The sequence below is a fragment of the Adiantum capillus-veneris genome, chromosome 29 (genome assembly GCF_014529385.1).
Source record: "Adiantum capillus-veneris isolate H3 chromosome 29, ASM1452938v2, whole genome shotgun sequence".
Taxonomy (NCBI): Eukaryota; Viridiplantae; Streptophyta; class Polypodiopsida; order Polypodiales; family Pteridaceae; genus Adiantum; species Adiantum capillus-veneris.
The window spans coordinates 134,736,965-134,758,273 of record NC_140959.1 but is presented as its reverse complement, the minus strand read 5'-3'; the positions used below and the strand labels follow the sequence as shown (position 1 = coordinate 134,758,273).

General features: G+C 41.5%; 1 pseudogene; it reads right to left on the bottom strand.

Annotated features, from left to right (window-relative positions):
• The window catches only part of LOC147419951 (DEAD-box ATP-dependent RNA helicase 20-like), a 237,328-nt pseudogene that overhangs the window by 215,938 nt on the left and 81 nt on the right, over window positions 1-21,309 (bottom strand).

Below are 21,309 nucleotides of genomic sequence, written 5' to 3'. Positions count from 1 at the left end.
CCTGGATGGTGAATTTTCTATAGTGTGATGGTACATTCATGTTTCCTTTTTCTAACTCCTCCTTACCATCACTTTCTCCCTCAGTAGTCCATACCTCTCGTAATGACCGTTTTAGTTCTTGGTATTTCTTTTACGCTCCAATTTGGTCCACTCTGGGTCTTTTGTTTTTTCCTCTTTTGATTTTTGAGATTTTTGTGATTTTGTTTCTGTTTTAGCTTTCCGTACTTGTTTTATTTCCTCTTGCGTTCTTTCCCTTCGAATTTTTGAGAATCTTCCTGATATTTGGTCTTTTACACAATCCTTTGCTTTGACAAGCATTAGATAGTGAGTTTTATCTTTTATTCTGGGCATCAGGTTCTCTCTCATTTTGTTTTTTGCTCATTTTTTCCTATAGCATTCCTGGCATCTAGGGTGCTGATTGGCAAAATCATAAAACTTGATATTCTCTGTTTTCTCCCCACGCTCGCTTGAGTTGTCTGAACACTCGTTATCTGCATCGTTATTCATCTCCAGATGCTCAGAGGAGTTATAAAACTCTTCTTATTCTGGTGGTTCTACAATCTCATCTCCTCCTCGTATAAGTCTTACCATATAATAGGGTAGCACATCATAGCCATCCTTATCGCAAAATTTTGTCGTTGGACTATCTGTAATGGTACAGACATCCAATGTTGCTAGTATGTGTTCCCATTCTAGAGGTTCCAAGGCATCTTCAGGAAAAGGTTCCAGAATATGATCCTTATCCTCAATCACTTTTTCTAAGACGCATTCCTCTCTTTTTAACACTAGAATGGTAACCTAACAGGACATAATAGTGTCCTTTCAAGGTTTTGGAAAAAAATTCCAAAACCATAGTAGATCCACTCATTTTGAAAAATCCTTTCATGAGCTTATATTTCAATAGCTACTACATATGGAAAATTTGAGAAACTTGTAATTTTTCTCATCCCTTGGTCACTGCTAGCTTCCAAAGTTGATGGACAAGTGCATTTTGCCCAAAACAGCAATTTCTTACGGTTGATTGCATATAAATAAGAGTGGGGATTTTTGTAGGACATGAGATAAAATGCCCCGTTAACTTCAATGGGTTGGTGATCAAAACATTTGGTTGCTTTTACCTCACTACTTTTTTTTTTGAAAAAAAAAAAGGTACAAGAAAGTTGCATTTTTGCCATTCTGCGGACCTATCATCAAAGTTTCCATAGTCACGCTCCATACAGATACTATATACATGTTTTCTTAGTTTCCTTTGGGCCTTTGGATTCAAAAGGAGCCATGGAGCATGTCAAAAGGATAACGGATCTCTTACAATTGGAACCTTGGGGACAATGATAAAGTGCTAAATACAACAAACATGAAAAAACTCGGTTTAGCATTATGACCTCTAGGAACCCATAGAAACTACTCAATATCTAGCCAAGTTTGTAGTCTATGATTAGATATGGTTACTACCTACAAAATACACACAATTGGCGTAAGAAACTAGCAATATTGAGAAAGTTATACTTGCTACTCTAAAATGTATCGTATTCTTCAGTAATCAAATAACTCAACCATCATCATATACTATGCTATATAGCATATTAGGTCCCCCAAAACTCAAGGAAGATTAGCTTTATGTTATACATTACACTTTGAATTTGGATATCAAGAAAGCCACCAAAAAAATAATAAAAGTGCTAATTTTGGCCAAAAAACAGATTATGCAATTCTTGTAAATTGGTCATAACTTTCAATTTTAACACTTAGCTCTCCCTACAAGCATCAAAACATGTTGAGAACTATGAAGGCCTAACCTGTAGCCATCTAAACCTCACAAACATGAATTTTAGAGTGGTATAGCTGCCAAAAATTGAGAAAAAAAAGCCAAAAATAGGACCCGTTTTTTCACACAGTTTAGGTTCAAAAATATTGTGCAAGAGTAAGGTTAATGGTGAGATAGATACTAAAAATAAAATGCTAAGTTTTTTTCAGCTCATAAGGAAACTTTGTGGATATATAGCACCCAAAAATTCATTTTCATACTCTTCAAATAATTCAAGAAAAATGGCCACTTAACAGGACACAAAAGTGTCCAAGGACATAAAAGTGTCCTGTTACCATTCTAGTGTTAAGCTCCCACAATGTGAAGCTTCGTACATCCATAGCTCTTTTTGTTGCCCTAACCATGCTGGGAGTTCGGACCCTGCCAATGTAGCTGAATCAAACTCCTCCACTGGTGTCTAGGTCACATCTTTGTAACTATGGTCTTTCAGGTGTATTTGGGTTGTAGTCTCGCCATGTCAGAGGTATATGTGGTCGTAATCCCAATCCTGGACCATCTTTAATTGTCTCATGAATGGTCTTCCAAAGATGATCTCGTAATTGTTCTTTTTGTTGAAATCAACTATTGCAAATGTATGCTCATACTCGATTCCACACAAAGTGACAATTAGTTTTTCTAAGAGCCCTAGAGGCTTTTCCATGAACCCATCTGCCAGTTGCAATTTCATTCTGGTAGCTCTCAAAGCCGGTTTTCCCCATTTTTTCCAGATTTCCTTAGTGGCAATAGCGACTCCTGCTCCACTGTCTAGAATAGCTTTGGAAACTACTCCTTGGAATTCTAATGGTAGCGTGGTGTTTCCATCTTCTCCCTCGCAATATTCTCCAACCTTGTTTAAAGGTACTGGCCTTGTGTTTAGTTGAGGCTTGTCCAATTCTCTGATCCCTTCTTGAAGCTTCGAGGTGGGGTCTTTTACTCCAAATTTTTCTAGGCATTTGCCTACCGTGGTCCACATGTTTGGTCGTAGCCTTAGGAGTTCGGATAATGTGATTGTGCATGCCACCAGGGTGAAAAATAACTCAATCAACCCTTGTGAATCCATCACTCTGTTAGAAGAAAGTCTTTGAGATGGGATTGCTCTCACCTCAGACTTGTCTTCATACTCTCCTAGGTAAGAGGGTAGAGCTTTCAACGAGTCTGGTTGGCTGTGCCCCGAACTAATTGATCCCTGGTCTCCCCCTTGTGAATGCATATCAAAGTTCATTTGTGATCTTGCCTCAAATTCTTCAATAGGAGGTAAGATCTCATTTTTCTCTTTTCTCGTGCTATTCATGTGGTAACTCAGCGTCTTAGATTTGTTTGCATCACTGATTTGCTTCCATAGGTCATCTAGACCGTTACAATCCCTACCCATTTCTACCAATGTTTTAGGCTGGAATCCATCACTTGCCTCATCTGTTGTATTTGGCCTACTTGTTTCACTAAAGTTGGTTTGATAGGGGTTGGAGCTGTTACTTCATGACAACTTGCAGGTTTACCAAGCGGGTTTTCTATCAAGGATTGAATTGTTTCAATCATCTTTCTACACATTTCCAACCTCTGTTTTTCTATTTCAGCATATGGATAAGTAATCCATCTTTGCTCTTGGGTTTGGTTGTTTTTTAGCCTGGCTTTGTAAGATTTCAAAAGTGTGTCTAACTGCTCATTTACCTTTTTTGCCAACACAGATCCTCCTGATCCTACACTTTTGGGTTCTGCTACTTCCTTGGGTGCTATGGTTGTCGCAATGTGTGAGCTTAGGCTAGCTAGATCCTCTAACCGCTCTAATCTATCCTTTGTGTGTTTTAACTCCTCGGATAGATTCGTTTGCTCTTGTTCTCTCCTTGCTTTCATACGCGCCTTTCTAGCTTTCCAAGTGCTTCTCTGATTCTTCACTTCTGAACTTGGGACATCGGTTTTTGGCTCTTCAATTATGGGTTCGTTTGTTATTCTTTGAGCTTGGGCCCGTGTCACTGCCTGAATAGGTATTATTGTCTCGTTTTTTGACCCTCCACTGGAAGGTACTGCTTCCAGCATGTTCAAGGTAGCTTTTGCTCCTTTTCTTGGGTTCTTAGGGCAATCAAGAATCAAATGAGTAACTCCACACTCGGTGCAATATGCGTTGACTCTAATGATTTCATCATGAGGACAGTCTCTTAGCCAATGGTCTCCACCACACTTGTAGCAGGGTCCCTTAGGCTATTGAGGTGCTCCTTGAGCTCCTCTTTGTTGGTATGTATGTCTCTGCCCGCCCATGCCTCCGTTGGCTATGAACAACAATGTCCGTTCATCCAAGCTATATCTTCCTTCTCCTGCTGCCTGTGCAGCTGTTGGTGGTCCAACGCTTCCTATCATGTTCCAAGGTTTTGGCATTGAGGGTTCTTCCGGTGGATAATAGACAGGATTTTTAGCATATCCATTGGGATCTTCGTAATATGCATGCATAGGTACCAAAGCCTTCTCTTCTAGTTTGGTTACTGTTTGTGTGTATCTAATGACGACTGGTCATAATCGTGGTAGGGGTGGTTGTTGCCCCAACACTGATTGTGGTCTTTCTACACCTATAGGTCCTGGCAGGTTGTCTGCTTGATACCTAGGCATCGGTGAAATTTGAGGAGATGCTAGCTAAGCCTGAGGAGCATAAGGTCGTTCTCTCACGTACCCCTTGTTATAATAACAAGGCTTGAATTATTTCCGATCTCTGAGCCGGCCTTTCTTCAATACAAATACACTTGCCGCCTTGATAGTCAGAATAAACTAGGGCTCCCCTCGAGTTTGCTCCTTCTAAGAAGATTACAATGAACTTGGAATCGTTCGAAGGATTTAGGGAGGTGCTTCCTCCTGGAATTGGTCCTTCATAGGTGAAACATCCTGGTTGTTGACTACCCATCATGAAGAAGGATTTATTTGATGAAGTGTCAGTATCACTACCCTCCTCAATAATCAGTGCTAGTGTATCTAGCCTTGCCTGAGTTACACTCTCCTCGGTGGACACTAAGCTACCGTGATCACCTGTAACCTTTTGGTCTCTAAAAATGTGTCTTCCTAATCTTAAATTCATCAAACTTAGCAATGCAACTTAACACAAATCCAGCCACTCACCTGGTAAAGGATCAGTTTTTGCACAACTTCTTGCTTTGCCGCCGTTGAATATACCTGTACACAAGCGTTTAATTTCGGCAATCGAATCAAAGCATTTAACTGCTAGAAGTGGTTTTAGTAATGATTGGTATAACTAGAGAGTTAACCTCAACCACTATCGCATTTTATACACTTATGATGTTCTGGATTAGGTCTTCTAATCTGGAACTGTACTTCCCTCGGATATTGGTCAATTTACATGAAAAGTCTTAATTCAGTCTTTGCTCCGCCAAAAGATAAAAAAAGGTCCAAATTCACTTATGAAAGAAGTTCTGGAATCCTTAAGTCAAATGGAACATCACTGTATAACCTCAATCAATTTTTCTCTTCACTAAGCCCCAGTAGACATCGCGTAGGACGTCTCCTACTCTGTTTTGCCTGGATTTTTGCACTATAGACTCCCCTTGATGTGCTGAGTCCACAACTGTTTTTACTTTTTGATTTGGACACCTATAAGTTGGTCAATGGGTCAGAAATCTGTTCCAGCAGCTTGCTCTTAGTCTGACCAGTCAAAGCAACTCCAATTTGGACCAAAATTGGCTAGGAGGCTGCCTCAGGCTATACAACACCCTGCTATGCCTACAGTCAGTTTCTGGCTTCAATTTCATGCATTAGACATTCTATGCATAGCATGTCTAATTGCTCAAAATGACTTCAAATGCAAAGCACAGACTCCTCTAGAGGTGCTTAACACTTTGGTATCCTCAAATCTGAATTTGGAGTGCCAGATCACCCAAAACACATCCTACGTGTAGGATGTCTTTTTGGCGTGTTTGACCCCAGACTTGATCCACAACTTCCCCTTGATGTTAGAAACTCAGTGTTATGCTTAGATTTTTGTTTGGATTTCAAAAGACCCCAATTTTAGCTGTTCTAGCCCTTTTCAGTCAAAAGTGCTAAAGTCTGCTTAGAACCCAATTTTTCTCACCCAAATGAGATGAAACCTTTCTCATGCAGCCATCCTATGGTTTTGGTCTTCAAATAATGCCTTGGCACAATTTGGGTAGGGTGTCTGGGAATTTCTTCCTAACTGGCCTTGTCCTGTCAAGATATGGTCAAATTTCCACTTTCCAGGTGAAAATAGGGTAAAACCTACCTTCTGAACACACTGGTTAACTCAAAATTTCAAAATTTTCACCAGATCAGCCTGTAGACATCCTACACGTAGGATGTCTCCTGGCTTAATTTTTTTTTTCCTGACAGAACTGCTCCTGATGCTCTGCAGCTCTATCAGAAACACTGACAGTAACTTTTGAACTTCACTTCAGCTTTCAAACACTTTTTTGCGCCTTTTACAACCTTGTGATGATCCTAACATCAATTATAGCATGCATGAAGTGCTCTAGATCATAAATCATGATGTCCTACTTACCCTACTCCTACTCATCATGTGAAATGGTGATAATGGTGTTTTGGTTGCTTCCTGGCCTCTCCGGACTCTCAAGCTCTCCTTTCACCGCTTCAACCAATCCAACTCCTACTCATCAACTCAACTAAGACCTAAAACTATCTCAGTCTACCTAAGTCTACCTACGTCAAAGGATCTAGGCCAGACACACGCTCCCTAGACTCCCTCTAAGACCTAGAGAGTCCTCCACCCTCTGATCCTATCTAAATGTAAGACGAGACTCTGGAAGCCAAAGAATCTCCATCCTCAAGGACTAGTCTCGATCACCTACCTAGGGTTTTCGTCCCCGGTAGCGGCGCCAATGTTGGCGGATATGCCGCGACGGATGTCAGCACAACGAGAACTCACCTAACAAGATTTGTTAGCTAAGGACGAAGCTCGACCCGTAGGCACGTGGAAGCAAGCATAGGGTGTCAATCTACACTCGACCGACTCTCGACTAACTCCTATAATAGAGGTCTCTACCCAATCTCTAAGCTACAGCCTTCAGGAGTGCTTAAGAGGAGATTTCCTACAATGCTTCCAAGAGCCAAATACCCATCAAACGGTATCGAAACACCATATAACTTGAAGAAGACCCTACTAACACCAATAGGTCGCTCTCCCTAAGGTCTATGACCCAAAATCCCAACCCAAAACACCTAGTGCAAAATCACGTAGGATGTTTGGCCGAAACTTTCAGGTAGTCGTTTCCAAAAACTAAAGTGTCTAATGTGTAGCTCTACTCAATGCAAACGCGTGGATATGCTAAAATGCGAAAACGGATAACGTATGCTCATCGAATCACCAGATGAAGCTCGTAGGTCGAGCTCGCAAAACCAAACTGTACGCGCGCAATGTAGGTATTGGCGCGTAGCTCTCGTCGGGGGCAACAGGTTGCACTTCTCCGCACTCGATTCCGACCACCGGTGCATGCGTAGCATCAAGATGAAGCTCTCACTCTCTCTCGTACACAGTACGCTCACTCACAGACTTCACTCTTTTTAAAATGACAAAGGTCTTTCATTAAGGTCAAAAAGTGGTATAAATACCTTACAATCTCGAACCCTAATGTTCCAATTTAACCATCTACTCAATCTAAATGTCAAAGCTGGGATACAATCTGGAAACTTCTGTAAGTCCCAATATTTACAAAGGTGAAATTGCGGGTTTTTCTCAATAAATAAATAATTACAAAAAATAATATTCCGCCGAGCAGTCATTTTCCATAGGGTGTGTCCAACTTCTAACAAACCATATGATATTTCAATGGTTTTTGCCTTGAAGGGGTCTGTTGGCTAGAAGCCCTAGGGCTTCTAACTAGTGTAGCATTTCCTGGTACATAAGCTGAGCTTGATGTATTTGCAGCTCCCCCCCTAGGGTGATCCCTATAGCCTGCTTCATTATAAGAGTTCATTTTTTTTTGCTCTGGTTTAGTCTCACCTTTTCGGACTGTGAAGGTACACTTTGGATAGCATTGTTCATAATTGGCATCTATAAACCTTCTGCATAGTTTCCTATGTATCTCCATGAAACGTGACAAATTATTCCTCTAGTCAAACTGTAGATGGCCTCATCTTTGCCTTGATATTGTCTATCCCATGGGTCTCCTATGATATGAGCTTCAGTGGTTTTCAGGACCCAAGGCATCATAGATGCTAGACTCTCGTCTATATCTATGGCTGTTTTGGTCAAAGTACATGCGCGTTTGGTCACAACATCAAAGTTTGATTTTCGATGGAGGAGAGTTTGGCTCTGAGCAGATTTCTGGGTTCACTCGGGTAATATCCTTCCATTCTAGAGAGGATGGGCTACAATAGATCCTTTTCTTTGAAATGAACCATCCTTTCTTATCTATCACTAGGCACACTTCTATGAGCTGGTATGTGGGTCGTTCAAACACTGGTTGATCCTTTTTGTACAGTTTCCCTTTTTTGTCTACATAGTGTGCATATGAATTATGTGTACCATACAAAGCTAACATCATTCTGTTTGATGTGTCCCTTAGACTTGTAAATGATTGCACACTTATGGCATTGGATGCAAAATCATTTGTAAATTTAACAGTCTTTTCAACCTTCGATGATATCTCGACACCTTGACTAAATTCATGCAAGAATTTGTTGTTCAAAGAATCAATTTTAAACTTTTCAGGTGCCTATGCATCTTTATGCTCATTTTGAACTTGTAGTGCTTTTACTAGTGCTTCTAATGGTAAAGCAAAATCATCTGATTGCATTAAAAGTGATGAGTTAAATGCACTTACATCGAGATTTGCACTTCCAATTTGCTCTGTACCTTGCTTGGCAGTTGATGTGTCCTTGTTGTCTAGATTTCTTAGAAAATCTTCAGAAAAATGTCCACCTTTTCGTCCACAATCTGAGCAATACGCCATGATTGGTGGTATTTCAACTGGTTCTGTTATGTCAAGCTCTAGTTGAGAAGCTTCTGTTTTTGTGCTTGCCAAGTTGTCGCATCTTCTTTTAAAACACTGATCCTCAAGTTGTAGAATGCTCCATCTTGACCTTTGTACCGTCTTTGACTTGGTTCTCCAATTAGACTGGCTTCTATTGGCTGATCTATTGGATCTTGCAATTCTGGTTCTCAATTATAGATCTGACCACTGTAATCCATGTACAATGACCCTGATTGCATATGCACCGACTGTATGTTTTGCTAGCTTGTGCAGATCTTTGGATAAACACTTGGGTTGATTTTTTGCACTTCTAGTTGTACTTCATCTTTAATCTAGCAATACCTGGCTCCGCTAAAGTCTGTGAACATCTGGGAGTTCTCTGAATCTGGCTTTACTCTGATCAACAGGATTAAGACTTTATCTCCATTGTAGCCATAACGCTGTAAAATTTGCTCTGTTGCAGCTGTGGATGTGTTGCCACTACTACTAGCTTTGTCTCATGTTCTTGAATTCTCGGCTTGATTTGAGTCCATGTTGGATCAATCTACAAAAACTGTCAATTGACAGATTCTGGTATTGATTAGGAGAATTTCTGTTGCTCATGCTAGCCTAATCTGCAATCATATGCGAGTTGTGCCTATTTGTGGGAGCTCAATTGCAATGCAATTGCTTGCACTTGCCAATTTCTAACGTGCAAAATTTTTGAATTTTGAGCGCTGCTCAATAGGCCTTGAGTTGGTCGTTTTCTTGCTTTGAAGGCAGTGGCTTTGAGTTGTAGGTACCAAAACTTGTCTACATGTTTGTGGATGGATTCATAGGGAGAGAGCTTCAAGCTTCGCCATTCGGTGAGTACTTTGTCTTTGGCATCGGTGGCCAAAAATTGCTTCATAATGGAAGCTCTTAAAGCTTTCCATGTTTGTGGAGCTTCACCATTGGCCCGTAGGCTAGACCACCATTGTCTGGTGGACTTTTGAAAGTGCATAGCTACATGGTGTAGCTTAGAGGACTCCGTGAAGCCCTCATCTCCAAACGCCGCATTGAATTGTTGGATAAAGGCCAAGAATTTGTCTATAGCACCAAAAGTGCCATCGCAGGTAAGGAAAGAGATGCTCTTCCCTCCCTCTTTGAAATTCTTGAGCTTGGATGACCTCTTCCATGCAGCATAGGATTTCCTATGGACTCTTCTTTTTTATGGTTCAAAGGTTGCACCATCACTTTCTTCAGAAGATGAAGAATTTGAGGAAGATGGAGAAGAGGGTGACCTCTTTCTCGCCTTTTTCTTGCCTTGATCTTCGTTGTCTTGACCATCACTTTCATAAGAGGAAGAGGATGAAGAAGATGGAGAAGAGAGTGTCCTCTTTCTTGCCTTTTTCTTCTCTTGCTTGTTGTCATCCCTCTTTGAAGTATGGTGTGGAGAAGTATGCGATGGTATTCTCTATTTTGGAGGTGATGGAGAGCGTTTAGCCCACCGTCTTTGTGGAGCCATCTCCGCCGAAGTGGCAGGAGACTCACTTCTTTCTCGTTCCTTTGGGGGAGGATCTTGAATTATCCTTTGGGAAGGAGATGCGTCATCAAGAAGCAAATTTTTGAGCCCTTCATAGGGATCCTCTTCTTCTTCCCAAATCAGAGAGAGACCTCTTTTGGAAGTCTCGCAAGGAGGCTTCCTAGGCGTTCTCTCGTCATGGTGGGGAGCTTGGAGAATCCCATGAGCACGAAGCTTCCGTTGCACTTCACTTTGGAGGGATGGATTGCCCATGGCTTGTTGAAGCCTAGAAACAAGATAGTTAGCAAGCATCGGGGCATCATTAGTAGCTTGCTCATTAGCAAAATCAAAGTTATCGACATTAATATCACTCTCTTTACTATCATCAGCCATTCTAACAACTTTTAGGTGTAAACTTTTTAGGTGTACTTTGGCACTTCAAGCCCTAGTTGCTACTCCTCTTTACCCCTTTAGAAAAAGCACTCAAGCTACTTACCCATGGCTTAAATACCATTAATTGCAAGGAATAGAAGAGAGGGTCGCTCAACACCAAAACAACACTGGTCCCTGTCAAGCTTCTAATAGCTCAATAGTGGTTAAGCCGTAGGCAAGCCCCGTAGGACTCCACTATTAAGACCATAGCTCTCGACGGTGATGCCCCGTTAACTGCACGAAGGCAGGCGCATTGCAAGGCTGAAAATTCCATATTCTACTTACTCACATGCAATTAATAGTACCAACCATTTATAGCTAGCTTGAGGACCTCCCTTCTTGAGCAAGAAAAGAGAAACCTTGTGCTCTGATACCAATGTAGCATTTAATGGCCTAGTAACTTGTGTGTAGCAGAAAATAACATGAACATAGTGAGCATTTGATTATAATAGATTCCTAATGAGATTAATAATAGTATTTGGGTGGAGAAAGCAACAAAAACCATAACACCTAGTTAGATAGCATGAACAATACTTCAAAAGAGAGAGAAATTAAGAAATTGACAACCGTTGAGGACCGGATTTGCATGGAGACGTCTCCCCCTCCAAAAGGCTTTGTATTATGGTTTCTCCCATCAAGAGAGACATTTTACAATACAGTCTCTTGTGTTCCTTCAATACTAGCTAGTGCAATGAAGATGCAAACTTCATGCACTACGCAAAACACTTATCAAACACAACATCAATTCCCTCACAGTCTCAGACGCAAGACCTCACACACCTTCGAAGATGGTGAGAGCTAGCGGGGTATGAGAGTAGATTGAGAGGAAGAAGGAGTATTCTTACGAGAAAGATGTACATCTCCTCACATAATCACTCATACTAGCATAGCTTAGCTTAGTAATTAGCATGGTAGAGGAGGTGAGCATGCATTGAAGCTTGGCTCTTGGTTGGATTTGCATCACAAAGCCAAGAGTTGTTGGTGTAGGCCTCCCTCTCTCTCTTGGTCGACCCCTCTTGCTATTTGCTCTTGCTAGCATCCTATTGGACCTCCCCAGTCTTAGCCAATGGTAATTAAGCATCATAACAGATAGCCTTCTGACATGTGTCCCCCTTTCCCCCTTTTGTGAGAGCTTTAGCTAATTATTTAATTCAACTAAACTCTCATTAGACCCCTTTGCCTCCTGGCCAATAGGAATCAGGCAAGCCATTGGGCTACTGAATGCTCATTGGTCCCCTTGGGAGACTGTCCAATAGTCTTCTAGAGATCTTAATTCTTATTCGTTCTTTTATCAAGTGTTTTTGAATTAATTAAACTAGATTTATTCTAGCATAATTCTCATTGGTCCACCTCCAAGGCCATCCAATAGGAAGTGGGTACACCTTGTGGGCATCTGGGCTAGGGAGTTGACATGTGTCCCTCATTCCCTTTGTGTAAAGGGAGCTGGTGTGTGTGTGTGTGAGTTTATCTCTTATCCCCAACTTGCAAGGCTCGCCCCCTCCTATGTAGGGATTGCCAAAGACTTTTGGGGCACACACAAAGCATCCAATTCCCCCAATGTTTGACCTTTAGACACAACCTTTGAATTTTGGAACCTTAGCATTTTGGAAGTCTTAATGGGCTGAACCTTAGGGTGTTTTAAGCCCATTTTTGCACATGGATCTTTTACAGATGGCCCCCTTTGGATCCCTATTTTACCTCCTTTGGGTCCCAACTATGGCCGGTCTGCTAGCTTAACCAATATTCTAGCTTTTCCTCCCCTGACACTTCCCCATATTAAATGATCAGTTTAACATGAGAAAATCATTTAGGAGAATTAGATATTGATTATTATGACATTAAATGAGGTGCACTTTGAGGGCCGCTCAGAGATGTCATGTCATTTGATACTGGCCAAAACATGATCCAATAATCCAGATCGCTAATCTCCTGACGATTCAAGGTGAAGATCGGCCCAAAGTTTGAAATGTTATGACTTTAAAGTATTGCTCACTCTTAGTAGGCATGTATGCCTAAAATGGTGCCCTTACCAAGCCTAAGGCCGCCCACCCACTTAAACTGGCCACCCAAAGGTTCATCTAATGGCGCCCTAAGTTTAGTGGGTGTGTAAGCAAAAGAAGAAAAAGGAGGAAAAGCATGGCGGGTAGCGAACAGCAGACGTGGATGATCTTGGGATGCTTGCGCAGGGCGCATGCTTGCTCAGACGGGCTCGGCAAAGAAACGGGAGTTGCAGAGCTTGCGAGGGCGCTCCAGTTGAGACCTTTAGCAGCAGCTATCAGCAAGGTCGGAATTTCTCGTCTGCTACGTCATCGAAGGGGTACCCATTAACGACATCGCTAATGGGTAGGCCCCTTTTAACCAAGAAAACTAAGCTCATACAAGGTACAAAAAGAGAGAAGGGGCTCTCTTGAGCTCTATCGTGCTCTTTTTCTTGATTGGTCTCCCCTTTCTTTGGAGCTCTCTCTCTAGGAGCAAGAAAGCTCTCGCTTTCTCAAGCCACAAGGATAAGCTAAGCTTTCAAAAGCTCTTGATCTCATCTAAACTTGAGCTCTAAGCCTAATCTTGGAATCCAAGCCTAAGCGTAATCTCGGAAGCCATAGCCAAGCATAAGCTCGGATTTCATTAAGAGCTCTTAAGCAGGCACTTAAGCCCGGATTATCAAAGGTTAAGCCGAATTTCCTAAGCTCTCTAATCTCTTAAGCTTTAAGCCTAATCTCTAAACCCTTAAGCCAAAGCCTAAACCTTAATCCTTAAGCCTACTCTTAAGAAGCCAAGCCTAAGCTCAATTTCATTAATCTCTCACTAGCGAAGCTTAAGCTCGGATCACCATAATCTCTAAGCCATAATCTCCAAGTCCGTTCAATCCGGAATTAAGCCGGCAACCTTAAATCGAATCGGACCAACCAAGGCCATCGGAAGCTAAAGCTCCTAAGCCATGGCGGGAAGAAGCTCAAGGCGGTACAAGGCAGTTAAGTTTTATTAGCACCTGGACAATTCTTGTAATTTGATTAAAACAATTTGGTTTAAGGTAGATTGTCTGCTTTAAGCTCCGTTCTCGTTAATTGTGTCTACTGCAACTCTTCTCCTCGCACCTCGCACAGCCAGGGGCCCGATGCCTTCTCGGCTCACATTTCGAATACTTATCCCCCCATTTTTTATTTTCAAATGTCCACAAATGCCAAAATTAGGCTGGAAATTAGCCGAAACTCCAAAAAATCACCAAAAAACCCAAAAACATTTGCGAAAAAAGTCCAAAAAATTCCCAAAAAACTCTAGGAATCTTAGAAAATCACTGACATTCACAACCAAACATTTTTGACACACAAAAGCACACCAAAATAGCATTTTTTATCGAAAAAGCCAATTTCGACAAAGTTGTTTACCCGGTCCTCGAAAATAGCAAAAAGCTCAAAACTCGACCACGGAGGGCACAAATGCAAAAAAAATAATTCCATAAATACGTACACACAAAACAACTCATAAAGATTGCAAAATATCAAATTCTATGGAATTAACCAAAAATTAATGCAAAAATTATCCAAAAAATACCCAAAAAATTCTACAAACTCTCCATACATAGGGGAATAGTGCAGCCAAATAAAATGCCAAAAGTGACATCAATTCAATTGCCAAAAAAATTCATCAAATAAATCAAGACTAGGCAATTAAACCTGCAAAGTTATCGACAAATTTAGGTCAGTAACTGACGCAATTAGAGTGCGTAAATCACTGTTTTGAACACAAAAAAATAGCAATTAACCATTATACACATCAATTATGCAATCAAAATGTTGAATTAATCATGCAAATTAAACATTTTTAGGCATGCAAACACTAGAAAATTGGCAGTTTTTACCAATCTTTAGGTGCGCACACAAAAGGGTTAAACTTATCAAATTTGTAATTGACTTCACAAATCATTAATTGGGCATGAGCACAACACAAATCAATCATCACAATTGAAAAATCATAATGCACACATTGATTTTTAGGTGCACAAACATGGGCAAAATAGTGCACACACACCTAAAATTAGCATACACACACTCAATTAGAATGCACACACACTTGATTTTAGTGCACACACACTTGTAATTAACAATCCAAACATGCAATTAACTCAATTAGGCACCCAATTAGCAATCCACAATCACCAATTAGAAATTGAAACTTGTCAAATTCATACCCAAATCTTAAAAATTTCGGCATTATGACAGCATGTTGGACGGATACGTCGCGACGGACGTCAGCACAACGAGAACTCACCTAACATATAATGTCAGCTAAGGGTGAAGCTCGACCCGCAGGCACGTGGAAGCAAGCATAAGGTGTCAACCTACACTCGACCGACTCCTAACTAATTCCTACAGAGGTCTCTACCAATTGTCTAAGTCACAGCCTTCAAGAGTGCATAAGAGGAAACTTCCTACAACGCTTTATAAAGCCGAACACCCATCAAACAATCTTGAAACACCATAGAACTTGAAGGAGACCCTACTAAGACCAATAGGTCGCTCTCCCTAAGGTCTATGAACCAAAATCCAAACCCAAAACACAAGGTGAAAAATCACGTAGGATGTTTGGCCGAAATTTGCAGGTCTTCGTTTTCGAAATCTAAAGTGCCTAATGTGTAGTTTTACTCAATGTGAATGCGTGGATATGCTGCAATGCAAAATCGGACAACGTATGCTCACCCAAACACCAGATGAAGCTCGTAGAAGGAGCTCACAGAACCGGACCGTACGCGCACAATGTAGGTATCTGCGTGTAGCTCTCGTCGAGGGCAACACGCTGCACTTCTCTGCACTCGATTCCAACCACCGATGCACATGTAGCGTCAAGATCAAGCTCACACTCTCTCTCGTATACAGTACGCTCACTCACAGACTTCAAAACGTCTTTTTAAAAATGACAAAAGGTCCCTCATTAAGGTCAAAAAGTGGTATATATACCTTACAATTCTCAAATCCTAAAGTTCCAAAATCAACCATCTACTCAATCTAACTATCAAAACTGGGATACAATCTCGAAACTTCTGTAAGTCCCAATATTTACAAGGTGAAAAATCAGGTTTTCCTCAATGAATGAATAATTACAAAAAATAATAATCTTCCAAGTAGTTAGTTGCCCTGGGGTGTGTCCAGCTTCTAACACTCCCCCCCTCCTTGCTCATGTCATCCCCGACATGGCCATCGCTGATCCGCTTCTTCATCGTATCGTTTCTCGCATCTTGATTAGTGATTCGTATCTTGCATGTAGATTTATCATTGTGGGGCCGAAAATGTCAGTGTTTATTGTGAAGAAGCCTGTGTAGAACGCTTCTTCAAAATCCTGGAGGTGATAGGATGGTAGAAACATTATCCTTTGATACAACGCATGTATCACCTCCTTGGAAGGTTGACCACACAGATCATAAGCGCATCTGTAAGTATCCTGGAAGAAAAAGATGTTGTCGGTCACCTGGCCTGGCTTGAAAGTCTAAAATACTGCTAAAAGGGTTTTGCAGATTTTCTTCATCATGATGCATGTAAGGTCAGGTGATCCAGTGAACAATTTAATGGCGCCCGTTAGGGTTTTCACCATGTATTGGACACTTATTCTCTCATCTGCCTTCAAGCTTGACAGCTTAGGGTAATTCAACCAAGAGGGTTGGCTCCTTTGCAAGATTTCCTACACTTTCCACGTCCTGATCCTTGGTAGAGGAAAAAAGCTGAGGTTGTCTCTAATGTTTTTCGGTGCCTCTACCAAGTGGATTAGGTATTGTGGGTACTTTGTGAGCTAGGCCTTCCTCCACTTTGGCTGAGAATCAACAATTAGCCTGACCCCTTCTGGTTGTGAGGTATCTACATTGTAAAGTGGTACGGTCGGCTCTTCTCTTATCAGCTTGTTGATGGTGGCTGCCTCATATTTCAGCAATGGATATGGGAGAGAGGGTTGAATCCACTCGCGCCTGAGGTTGCTGGCATCGATCTTCTGAATGGTCATAGACTTGAAAACCCTCTGCTCCCACTCCAAGGCTTCCTTGGATGTCTCTCTGGCTCCACCTCTATTGCTTTACGCAACTTTTCTTCCTCTTCCTGTGTTAGATCCTGTGGCTCTTGAGAGGATCCTTCTAGGATTTCCTCTTGCATAGGCGTGTCCACTGGATCTGCCACATTTTCTAAATCAATGCCCTCATTGGATGCTGGCCATGTGCCCTCTTGCTCTCTTGCTTGCTTTCCTTTCAACTCCTCTATCTGCCTCAGGAGTTTTTGCTTTTCCGTTTCCGCTTCTTCATCCATATTCACAAGGAGATCATTTAATTCGGTGTTTATTCTCTCCGCCTCCTCAAGCTTTCTTTTCATACTTTCTACTTCCTCTTGCAGGGCTTTTTACTCTTCTTCCATTCTTGTTTGCATGACGATAGATCCTTCTGCCATCATCAATCTTTGCTTTTTCTCTAGAGTCAGCTCCTTCTGAAGTTCTTGCATCTGTTCTTCATAGAGTTGACTCTCTGTATTGATGTGAGTCGAGCTAGTAGCTTTGACTCTAGCAGGTGATGCTCGCAGCCTCTGGATGGTCTGATCTTTTACTTTGAGTTGGTCCTTGAGCTCAAGGACCTCATCCTGGCTTGCTTCTTGATCTATTTCCGCCTTTTCTTTGGCGTTTCTCATAGCTTCAACTTCTTTAGACTCTTCCACTAGCTATAGGGTCAGGTTATCTCTTTATCTCTCGGCATCTAGCAGTGATTTGCTGAGCTGCTGACATTCTTCTTCAACTGCTTGCATTCTTTTTGTTGCTGCTTGGTTTTCTTCCTCCATTGCCTGGAATCTTTGTAATGCCCTTGCTAGGCTGGCCTGTAGCTCAGCTTCCCTCTCCTTCTGCCTTTGGCTTTGTCCTTGTAGAGTGTCTACTTCCATCTTAATATTCACTTCAGTGGCCTTGAGAGCTGCCATCTCGCTTTTTGAATCCATGGATTGCGCTCTCAATCCGGTTAGCTTCGTCATAACCACGTCCCAGTCGTTGTAGGGTGGGTGCAAATCCACTGTATCTGTGGCAATTTCTTTTAATTCCACTAGCCTGATGCCTTGCATTTGTTCTTTAGGCCTTGTGCTCGCCAAGTTGAATGCGACTGTGGTGGCTTCTTCCTTCGTGTCTCCTGCAGCTAGCAGGTCCAAAAATGTGTGATAAGAATCTTCTAACTCTTTTTTCTCACTTCGAGGCTCATCCTCTTCCTTTGGATTCGGCTCCTGGCTCTGCTCCTGCTTGGCCTCTTCCTATTCTTCTGGCTTGTCTTCAGCCTCTTTCTCTTCTTGTAGAGGGCTACTAGGAGGTGGTGAGGGTGGTGGTGAGGGTCGTGGGTTGGGTTTAGGGCTGGCCGGTAGAGATGTAGGCCTGCCCTTTAAATCTCTGTCTGCTTTAGTTTTTCTTTCTCTTTCTTGGCTCTCTTGCTCATCTAGAAGTTTCTACTCCACTTCCTCCTCTGTGAAAGGGACATGCGGTATATTCTATGATGCGGCATCAAGAATCTCAAAATTCTTGATATAATCATCGAATCTGTCCCTTTGCACTCTTTGGGTGATCCCTTTGACTCTAGAGAAGGCTTCTAGAGTTCACTTAAATCGCCTTTAAGGGCTCTCTCTGCTCTGAAGCTCTCGAATCTGTCCCTTTGACTCTAGAGAAGGCTTCCAGAGTTCACTTAAATCGCCTTTAAGGGCTCTCTCTGCTCTAAAGCTCTCCATCAGCCTCTCTAACCTTGCCGCTTTTTGTGACCTTGTTTCTTTTGCAGGTACTTGGGCAAATTCCTTCTTTCCTTTCTTTTGCTCCGGCTGCTCTTCTTGAACCGCTCTAGCCGTCTTTTCAGTCTTGTAGCCACCCTTGGTGCTCTTTGGGGCTCGTCTTCTTTGTCTTCTTTTAGCTTGAGCCATCTCAGAAATGGTCGGGAGTACCATATTAGCCAAGATGGATCCACAAATGCGTACATAGGTAGTATCCACAAGACCATGCATCAAAGTAATCAACAATGCGCATAAACAAGCGCAAAACCGCAAGATGCACTATCAACCATAGATAAGTTCAATAAGCATAATCCAAACGCATTTGTTTCCTTCAAAATCTATGCATAAATTTTTTTTATGCATGCTAAAACTCCCCGAGAACATCAGCCACGCATTGAACAAACGAAGTATGAAATATGCATTCCACTTCCAACAACTCTTCACAAGAAAAGGATATGCAACCGAACACCCTGCAGCCGGTCAGCCAATATCTCCCAAACCATTTAGAATTTGCAGAAACTTCCTTTTGCAAAGTTGTAGATCTTGAGAAAACGGTCAGGAAGCCAGGGAATGGACCTTAAACGGGATGTTTTCACAGGTCAAAACTGTCTACCCTAGACGTGCAGGCAGTTTGCCAAACGTACAACAAAATCAAGGCTAGATTTAGGAAAAAATTTCAACTAGAATGTTGTAGACCACGAAATTTCCAGTAAGGAAATTCGGGAATCAAGTTGAAAATTGACCTTTTATTCAACCAAAATTTTACTGCAAAACAGTGCAAAAATTTTGCAACTTCATTGCAATCTGTGCTGCAATGTTACAATGATGCAAGTCCTTCTCTCTGGCTCTGATACCAGTTGTTGATGAGTGCGCAGCATGGAAGGGATGTAAGGACTGAGACATTAGGGTTTGAAGAGAGGGGAGAGAGAGAGAGAGAGAGAGAGAGAGAGAGAGAGAGAGAGAGAGAGAGAGAGAGAGAGAGAGAGAGAGTTTTTGTGGAGCTTCTTCTCACACTATGTGTGAGCTCCTTATTGCTCTATATTATTAACAAGAAAGAATGAGATTAGGGTTAGTGGAGCGTTTAGCCTATGATGGTATTGGCCTAATGGCCTTTATCCCCAATAGAAGATAGAGTTCTTCAAGAACGATTTGATCCTTGGATCGAAGGGGATGAAAAGCCAATCACTCTCAATATATACACAAATTGTTAGATTCTACTTCTTTCAACATATTTGGGAGGCCAAAAACTGCCATGTGTTTGACAAGGACCTCTCTATGGCTAACTTCACAGAGATTATCCAGGAAAGTAGGGAAATGATTGTGGCAATTGGGAAAAGGAAAAATTCGAATGAAATTGGGTAGTTAACGCAGTCATAATTGATTACGATGATTAAGGGATATGGCTTGCCTTTGTTTGAGGCCCTGTAACTTCTTGATGTAACCAGCAATCCCTCAAGGCTCCGTATGAGCTTGAGGTTAATTTGTACATTTCTTCAAGAATATCTAATACATCGACTCACTAATGTGAGTTTAACTTCAAGTTGGTAGATGCCATGTCTCTGTAGAAGCATGACTATCATTGTACTTTTTGGTTTTTCTTTTTCATATGTTTCTCCACTTAACTATTGTGAGTTTGGAAAAAAAAAAAGTGATAAAATCACAAGGCCTGCCTATTAGAAGATACATGTATATATATATATAAATAGAAATAATAATTTTACAAAAAAAATTGCAAGAAATTACATTGCAACCACTACATGCTCTTGGCAAGGTTCATTCAAGGAATGTGCAAAGGCATTTATTCATCAACCAAGTCAGAACTTAGCATATGCACAAAGACAAGGCTTGTCCTCGTCACAACAAAAGCTTCAGGATTAGTGCCAAAACTAGTGCCAGGGCCCAGAACGATTGGACAAATATTTCAGGAATAGAGCCAGAACAATCAAACATTACCCACTCTATGAGGAGTTTGAACAAAATCCCGTAACATACTTTGTAAGGATTTTGTAGAAATTGCCTGGCTAACTTTTTTACTTCTTTAGGCCAGGTTGCACTCCAAAATAAAGTCTGTCTGTCAGGTCGAATCTGCAGATGCCAACAATCCGAACAAAGGAGAGATTTATGATAAACAAGCCTTGTCATTCAAAGTTTTTATATTTCATTCAAACATGGGAAACAATTTTCCTGATTTGAGGTTCAAAATCCATGTCCAGCATTCTATCCGCCTCATCAAGGACAAGATATGTAACCCTACGAAGGTTGGTTTGTTTACCATCGATCATATCAATCAAGCGGCCTGGTGTGGCTATAACTATCTCCACACCTGATTAAAAGACTTTTCCCTTGCCTCTGTGTGTGTGTGTGTGTGTGTGTGTGTGTGTGTGTGCCTATATATATACCTTTTAAAGATCCCTTATCTGCGGTCCTTTTGGTCCACCCCCATAAATGCATGTATTCTTTGTTGAAGCCCCAAACTTTGTTGCCTCTTGTTGAATTTGGACAGCAAGCTCTCTAGTGGATGCTAAGATGAGAACAATCGGACCATCACCTGGTGCTGCACTTTCACAAACATACAAGTGAATCCAGGTTATTTCTAAGACAATGTATATTTCAAAATAGTGCAGTGTGCTTTGATATCAGTAGACGGACAAGCTGGACATACATAATGCAGGCTGAGCATTGACATGTAAAGTTGCTGGTAATAGGTAGGCAAGTGTTTTCCCTGACCCGGTTACGGCAAGCCCAATAAGATCTCTTCCTTTCAAGGCCATCCGCCAGCCCTGAGGTTGGATTGCTGTTGTCTCTTTAAAACCAGCTCTGATGATGCCTCCAATAACATAATCTATACATCAAAACATATTAAAACACCCAGAGATCATGTAAATGCTCCAT